Here is an 8,952-nt window from a genome sequence, read left to right on the forward strand (position 1 = left end):
CCACAACCATGGTGGCAGTTTGTATTGGGATCAAAAAGGCCCAATTTATGTCGCATGTAAAACCAAGCTTCTCTTTCCCCAGCTATCCAACGGAAAGGCAGAATGCCATCTTTGTTAGAGGCCACTTCAACCATATTGAAGTCCCCACACAGGACCCAAGTACCTGGCGACAAGTTGTCAGCAAGCCAAACCCACATTTGTGCCCTTTCCACAGCATCATTCGAGGCATAAACATTAATGACTCCAAAAGAATGATTGTTAATGGAGAGAAAAAGCCAAATAATACGGTGTGTGGGGTCAGAACTGTGCGAGATAATAGTAGAATGAAGGCGAGGTGACAGGAGAGTAACTACACCACCTTGGCCAGCTTCATGCTAGGAAGAAAACATAACGCTATCCTACCAAATGACGTGGCATGCAGCAAAAAGCATGAAACCATAAATCTTAACTTCTTGTAGGAAAAGAAAATCTAAATTCCCAAGTCTATGACGGGTATCCCAGATTGGGGAGGTCTATAAGACCTCGAACATTCCATGAAAGGAAGTTCATGAGAACTCTTCCATATCATCCTCATCCTCCAGAGAGGAGTAGCTATTCTGCAAAAAGGTAGAAACTGGGTGGAAGTCAGACAAGAAATCCTCTGGACTGACAACCTGTTGTTTTACCCCTGATATCTCTGCACGTCTAGGAGGATTGCAAGAACGCCTTGTTGTTGGTGGTACTATGGAAGAAATGGCAAGAGGAGTAGGAGCCCCAGCCAAGGGCGAGGCCCTGGCGGCTGCCTTGATCCCCTGCGAACCAGCAGGGTTTGAAACTTGCGAAACCCCCAAAACAAGTGCAATGGAAGCAGCTGGCGGCTCCATGCTAGCAGGCGTTGACACTTATATAGAAGTAGAAGGAATCACGGTAACCACCACATAGGATGGCTTAGGGGCCAAGGGATTCAAGGCAGGCTTGCCCTTGCACCCAACAGTAACCCATTCTTAGAACTTTTTTTCCTTCAGCTTGTTTGATAGGCGCCACTTTAGGCTGGGGTTTGACCCTAGGCGTAGCCAAAGGGAAATCCTTGATCTTGTGTTCTGCAAACTGGCACCTATAATAGGTGTTAGGTAGGTTGAAGTAAAGAACCTTCTGTGAGAAGGTTTGAGTGCCAATCTGGATTTCCATAGAATCCTTGAGATCTTTGGAAAGATCAATTTCAATGCAAACACGCCACTAAGGGCGAGCATTAAAAAATTTCTCAGGCTCTTTGGTAACAACTTTGCCAAGGGCTTGGGAAATAGAATCAATGAAAGGCCAACAGGGCAAGGGTAGACCTAGGAATTCGACCCAAATAGGAACCCTAAGCTTTTTATCATCCGAGATAGTGAAGTCTCGGGACCATTTCTAAAAAACAAGCAAAGAAAAATGCACAGTCCAAGGGCCATTGGTAAAGATTGTGTCTGCTTGTGACGGGTTAGCAAAGTGAAATAAAAAGAAACTTTTGGTAAGGTTTTGCACACCATCAAGGTGGACTCCATGAGGAGTCCAGCATTTGTTGACCCATTCTCTGAGCATAGCTTCAGGAGGAGTCCTACCAACAAAATACCCTATCAAGGTATGTTGCTCTAACCAGTCACATGCAGCATCAAATTCTTGCAAAGGAAGGATAATATCAGGATTACCTCATGGAAAACCTTAAGGACAAACTTGCATAGGCGTTTGTTTGGTGGCGGCACCATGGTAGTCTGAAGCAGCAGCGTGAGCACCAGAAACATCTGGTTCATCGCTAGCCAGAGCAATTAAATCCTAACCTAAAGCTCCTGCAGTAAATGCGGTATGAAAAGTGCCGACAGAAGGGGAGTGCAAGTGAAGGGTCATACACAAAAAACTGAAAGTTCGCATGAAGCAAGAAAACCCTAGTAGAGTGAAAAAACTTTGAGTAGGTACATTTCATTCAACCACCTTTTTAATTATCATCATCTTTTAGAGATTAACATTGTCCTCTGTCTATCATTCCGAATTGGAAAATCTGAACGACACACTATTCTCTGCCATTCAATCTGGCCTTGAGATGCCAAATCTCCATGTGAAGCAACACTTGTAGCCTAACCAAGCTGACTACACGAAGCATGCATCGATAAGCCTGAATAAGAAGACATGATTAAACTATTTGATTAATCCATCTCTCTCTGTCTTGCATTGGCCATATAATCCATTGGAGTTAGACTAAGAGACTGAACTAGAAAATCTGAATAAGTCATGGTTCTACTTTCAATGTGCCTTGTGAGGCCTTGCAAATATAATTCTCCCTATCTATCATATGGAACAGAAGTACCACCTTCACTATACAAGCCTTCGTTAGGCATTGATAAGCCTAAAAAAGAAGATGGGAAATGTGTAAACTGTTCAGGTTGCTACCTATAAGGATTTCGATTCATGTTAACATTATCTGAACCAAACAATGGTGTTCTAGTAGCTGGAGGCTGATGATGAAAAGGAGAAAGATGGTCTTTGATAAGAGGATTATTGTTATTATTATCAAAACTTAAACTTTGCTCTGGTTGTAGAAAATGGGTCTGCCTCTACTCTTGATAGCCTAGCTCTGTATTGAAATTAGACAGACTTGGGTAATGATAATAATTTGTTTCTCTAGTAGGCTGTACAATATCTTCCAACCTTGCTCGTTTTGGCTAAACTTGTAACTCATGAAGATCATCTCTTCCTCATTTTTCCCTCATCAATGGTGGCTCACCCTTGCCTCGTTCGATCTCTACTCTTGTTAAAAAAAAAAAAAAACACCTTTATCATTATGGTAAATAGATTTTTCACAGAAGAATTGCCCAATGGAGTGTGTGGCAAACCGTTCACAACAGTTGGATAGGCCCTTGGTATGTGGCCTTCCTCTGCATTTAGAGGGGCAGCTCCCTCGTATGATGTACTTTTAAAAGGATTTTCAAATAAAGATTTAAAACTTTAAAGTTCAAGAGAAAGTCATTCAAGACGAATGCACCACATGCCCTCATGATCTTCTTTGGTAAATAGGATTGATAACAGAGGTTCTCAAGAACTACACTTGAAAGCAACCTATATTATTAAGCACATTCATTATCATCCGTAAACACTCGCATAGCACCATGAGAATGTCTACTAAAACGTATAACAATTTGGATTTTAAAATAAGAAACCCAAAGTAGATCTCATTTCATTTCCTTGCACCAAGAAAAGCAATGAGATTTTTCAATTCAGAGATAAAAAGTGTACATACTTTTCAAAATTTATCCCTAAATCAAAATTTCAGCATAGTGTTCCCTTATTTTTCAAACCAAAAAGTCCCTTTACAAAGCCAATAGGTTTCCTTATATAGACATAGAGGTTAACAACTACCTTTTCGTGGTTAATAACCACCTCCAAAATACGCAATTTTGGAAGGTTAATTAACCTCAAGAAAATTAACCTATACGAGGAAACTTGCAAAACCAAAGTTTTTAGCTAGAGTTCCTAAAGATGGTTGCATATACAATCATTGATTCTTCTAGCTACTAATACTATCTATCCGAACATAATTGATCTATCTCGGAAAGCCTTGTAAGCATCGAGGACGATCATCATATACTCTGACATTTTCTTTATACACATCTTCTAAAGGTATTTGTTTCAATGACAACTCACATCGCAAGCACCTAGATCATGCTGAACTCAAATCTTGTATAATATCCCTTAATAGAAACCACAATAGAAATGTAATCTAAATATAAGCAATGGAAATCTTGAAAACCCCCTGCTTCAACCTGCATATTTTCTTCCTTTCTCAGGTTTCTGCTTAGGCATCTTGTACAAAGAAAAGTGATTGTCATGCATTATTGGTCATGCACAATACATAGACAACTTTAAACAGGATGCATGGAGACAAAGCCGCATAGTGTCACCTATCTTTAAAAACCCTTGTAATTGCACATGCCTATTTTCTCCACTACAGGAGGAATTTCCCTTATCACCATTGTGTGCACCTGCACTTATCAATTATTTACTTCATTCTCTCCTCAATAAACTTCACAAAACTCTGTTTCTTTGTCAGTTCACAACCAGCCATAGTCCATTTGGTGCTTGAAGAGCTTGAAGCTTATAAAATGCCTTTTCCTTTGATGGAGTCAAATCCTTGACTATCTTTAGCTTCCTATAAACCTTGAGATTCAGACACATTACATAGAATCTTCAAAGCAATCTTTGACTATATACCTTCATATTTTGATCCAAAAAATGGTTTCTTACTATTCGGATTCACCATGTTTATGCATAAGAATCATAAGGAACTTGCATTCTAACAAAAGTAGTAAATCCTTTGAAGCACCTTCATTGTCTAGATTACAGCAATTCCCTACTCTCAGGATCAAAGGACCACTGATAGAAGGAGGTACTTTCAATCGCACATGATGGGCGACAAGTTCCAATAACCTTCTCCTGTCTCCAAAACTCAGCCGACTAAATTGAATGAAGCCAAAATCCTTACTTCTCAATTGCATTGAGTTGGTTTCTATAATTCTTTGTTGCATCAAATTTGTTGATCCTAATCTAGATGTTGTTCCATTTACATATGGTTCTCCTGATGGAGATGTTATATTTTCATGGAAAGACAACTTTCTATTTGAATGGTGGGCAGATTTCGCTTCTGTACAGATTATCGAAATGGCTTAACTTCAAGCAACAACACGTTGCAATTGTCCCTAGTAGGCTTTAGAGAACTAGGATAGCAATAATCCTCGTCCTTTTCTCTTCCATGCAAAAAGAAGACCAAAGAACCATCCGAGTTGCAGATAACTTCAAACATCAGTGCACGAAGTAGACTTTCTCAAATGTCTATGTAATTTCCTGCCCCATATCCATAGAGACATTATGTCAAGCACGTCAAGTGCAATTTCAAGTATTATGGCTCCTGTTTAATTAACGCTTGAAGGAACTTTCATAGGGTAACCTTTACCATTTCTGTATGAATATTTCACGTGATGATTAGATTTCTCTTCTTTTATGCCACCTTTTTGCACATCATAAAATCTTGAGATGGATTGCACTTATCGAGTTCCCCCATGTTCCAATCTCTTCATAAACCTGGGCTCCCATAACTGGCGGCTTTATTCATGTATATTCACAAGTTTATGCTTCTTTAAAATGTCTTTATCCTGCTAACATTTTTACTTCACATCTTTAGATTTCAATCTTCAAAGTGTTTTCGGGAGCCTCACAAATTGATTAGACTTGCTCCTTGTTCACAATAATGGTCTTCCACACTACAAAATAGATAATGCGTTGAAGTAAACCCTGGACTCCAAATACGTTCCCAAAAATTATTACACGAGGGACTTTCGAGATGATTATCAACTACAACATGCTTCTTTTCTCTACTCCTGATATTTGCTTAATACACTGTAGTTGAAAACAATGCCATTTGCAAAAGACTTCAGAAGTATAAATGTAATTTTCTTCAAGGTCAAAGGACAAATGCAGCCTTCTCCTGTGAGATTACTGGAGTGGGATAAGAAAGTAATGGCTTGTAGTGATCAGGCCCGGCACCACACCAACCTCTGCCTTTCAAATTAAACACGGCAACACTGCCATTGTAAAGTACCATGAATAATTGTTTCCCATGCAAACATTTGCATGTAATAAACCTTGATTTTTCTAGTCCAATTGTCTCTTCAGTATGAACGTCAAGCATTTGTAAGCATTCATTCGTCTATTTCACAAAATAATCAAGTGGAATTGTTTTGCACTGCTTTGAGAATCTTCAATATATCGGGTCACTAGACTATCACTCTTTGCCATGAACATTTTCTTCTTTAATTCCTGCACAAACTCATCCTCGACTTCCTATAGAAGAATTTGAAATAGGTTAGAGAAATTTTTAAACAGGTTAGTAACCGTCTTGAAGAGGTTAAGAAATACATATTTTTGGTGGCTATCATTAACCTTTTGAGAGGTTAAGAAAAACATGTTTTTGATCACTATCATTAACCTTTTGAGAGGTTAAGAAAAACGTATTTTTGAACGTTATCATTAACCTATTGGGAGGTTAGGAAAAACACGTTTTGGGTGACGATCATTAACCTTTAATAACTTGAGGCTCAGAAGTCGGATTTCAACAATTTCAAGTGCTGTGCGGAGCTGGGAACAAGCTGGAGACATGGAAGTTTAGAGACTCACAAAAATTCAGAGATAAAATGGCCAATTGAAAGCTTAAAATCAGGCAATTTTCAAAAATTAACCAGGGCTTATAAAATTGAAAGAATTTTATAATCAGGCAACATATCACAATACATACATGTATATCTTAGTTGCAAATGGTTTGAAGAGGTGTTGACGAAGCCTTCGAATTTTTTATTTGTTCGGTGACATTTAGGACAGTCTGGATTATGATTAGAATCTTTCAAAGCTTGTCGAAGTTCTTCATATCTAGGCATCTCTCGCAGGTCGTGTAGCCATAAGCTTGAAACTCGGATTCTAGGGAGAAATTGTCGTTTGAGAAATCACATTGAATAGCTACATTTGATTGAATAGCTCGCATCGAGAAAGATGTTACAGAATGATCAGTAGAGGAAATGCGACAATAATGGCCACAGAATACAGAGACTGGTGGTCGAATTATTACATATTAATCCTCTTTCCTCATTTATAAATCAAATAATCAATACAAGGATTAGGCATCCCCATTACCATTGTAAAGTCTCAGATTAATTAGCATGGCAAAACAATCTCTCTGTGGGTCAACGAATGCATTGTCTATAACTAAAGGAAAAGCTAATCAAGTCAGGAGTAAGAACCATATGTGAAGAAAAAGGAGCAAGCTCAGATGAATAGACAGACCAATGCAATTTCTAATTTCTATAGGAGTATTGAACCTGATTCAATTAAAGGGAGACATACATCCCCTTCAAACTATGTAATATCCTAATTGTTATCATAACTATAATGTTATGAAAAACTATGGTCGACGAATTGACAAGGGATATAAATCCAAAGAAAGGAGAAATCAGTTCTGAATACAGAGAAAGATCGTTGATAGCAAAAAGAGTTAAATATGTCAAAGAAAGACACAATTGGGATTATTTTTTGACGGCCCTAAGGGTAGAGAAGGACATGTTTTTTAGGGTGCAGTTTGCTACAAAGGATGGTGATTAGTTCCATTTTTTATAATTCACTTGTAAATGCGAATATATTAATTTTATGGTTTTCTTGTTATGTGTTCATAATAAAGATAGGTTTATATTCATCAGATCTTGTGGTCCTAAGATGTACTTCTTGGATTGGAATGAATCATGTAATTATTTCTTTCATGTTTTGAATGCAACCCTGTGTCATCATAATGGTTTACAGAATTCAATACTATTTTCTTTCATCCTCCTCTATAACATGAAGGTTGAACATACAAGTCTTGCTTTATGTCTATTTTCACTTTTTTTTAAGCTAGATAAAGTTTGTAATCACATTCCTTCATGTTTATGGATGTATGTTGAAAAGGTTTTGTGTTTTTAGCATTAGAGACATACTTTTCTATTTGATTCACTGCAAATCTTTCTAGGAAAGAGCTATACCTCTCAATTTCGAAAAGAGCTATCAATCAATGATAATTTATTCCATGTTAGTGCATTTGTTCTTCCATTGAAACATTTTTGAGTCATATTTTATATTTCTTTTCGAAAGAAAAATAATGAGCATTACCTTGCTTGAAATCCCCACATCGGCGTGGACTTGTTTCAGCACCTTAAAGATATAAAACCTATACAACTCTCTCACTGTCTTCTTCTTCCCTTTATTAGCCTTTGTTTTCACTTGTAGTTCCATCGAAGAATTCGAGATCTCCTTGTTCTTCTGCATTTCATCAGAAGATGGAGAATTCTGTGGCATTGGTGTTGGTATTTTAATCTTCACAGTATTGGCAAGCCTTTTTCCCATCTCATTATTATTTGTTTGTGTGCTTTTGGGCTTTCGCCCCGGCCCTTGCTTCTTTCGTAATCAACTGAAGTAGAGCTCTATAAAGTAAAACAATATGCAAAAAATGATAAATGAATTGGTTCTGTCTCCTCGCATTCACTCCTATAAATATAGGTGTAATCCCAAGTTATTGTGGTATAGGTCGGCTCCTAGTTTTTATTTTGCAAAGGTGTTAATTAACCTTGGTCAAGGAAGTTTTCTACATTTTAGTTATAGGTGGGCCCCTACTTTTTATTATTCAAAGTTGATAACCCTTAGTTAGACAAAGTTTTATTTTACTATAAGTTAGATTGAAATAGGTAATGATTTTTGGTAAGATTAATTTATGCCAGCTAAATTTCCACCTTTTGGTTATAGACAGCCTTAGTTTTTATTTCCAAAGAGATAGCTTTTAGCTAGAGGAAGTTTTATTTTAGTATACATTATACATTGAAAAAAATAGATAATAGTTTAAGCTATGATAAATATATGCCAATTGAATTTCTACCTTGATTACTCTATTGAAGGAATTTTTAGTTTAGATGTATACATTATAGGTCATTCTATTATTATTATTGTTATAGGTCATAAACTTTAATCATATTAATATTATTTAAAGAGAAGAGTTAGATGTTAATTTTTGGCAAGATTAATCTATGTCAATAAAATTAGTATATCTATTCTACACAAATTTATATGATAAATATTTAAAGATGATGTATGTTACAAGTGGGTTACAAACAACACATAAATTTTGATTTTATTTCATTTATTTTATACAACTTTTATTTTTGAGTTAACTTTGATTTTCATTTTGATCGATTTATGTATATAATAATTTATTATTTATTTATCAAATTATATAATTTAATAATATTTATTATAATAATAAAAAATAATTATTTACTATGGCTTATCTTTTACTATAATGGTTTACTTGGAGAACTTTTAAATGGTTTCCTCAATATTCAAATTTCTACACCCTCATTTCATAGGTATATTGCATCT

The 8,952-nt window shown here is 36.4% G+C and overlaps 1 pseudogene; it reads right to left on the bottom strand.

The window, feature by feature from the left end:
• Nucleotides 1-3,765: 3,765 nt before the first annotated feature.
• LOC149540516 (putative F-box protein At5g39460) lies at nucleotides 3,766-7,926 on the bottom strand (annotated as a pseudogene).
• Between the last annotated feature and the right edge of the window lie 1,026 nt (nucleotides 7,927-8,952).

Source organism: Cupressus sempervirens, chromosome 9 (genome assembly GCF_028749045.1).
Source record: "Cupressus sempervirens isolate cs-2001-9-10 chromosome 9, ASM2874904v1, whole genome shotgun sequence".
NCBI lineage: Eukaryota > Viridiplantae > Streptophyta > Pinopsida > Cupressales > Cupressaceae > Cupressus > Cupressus sempervirens.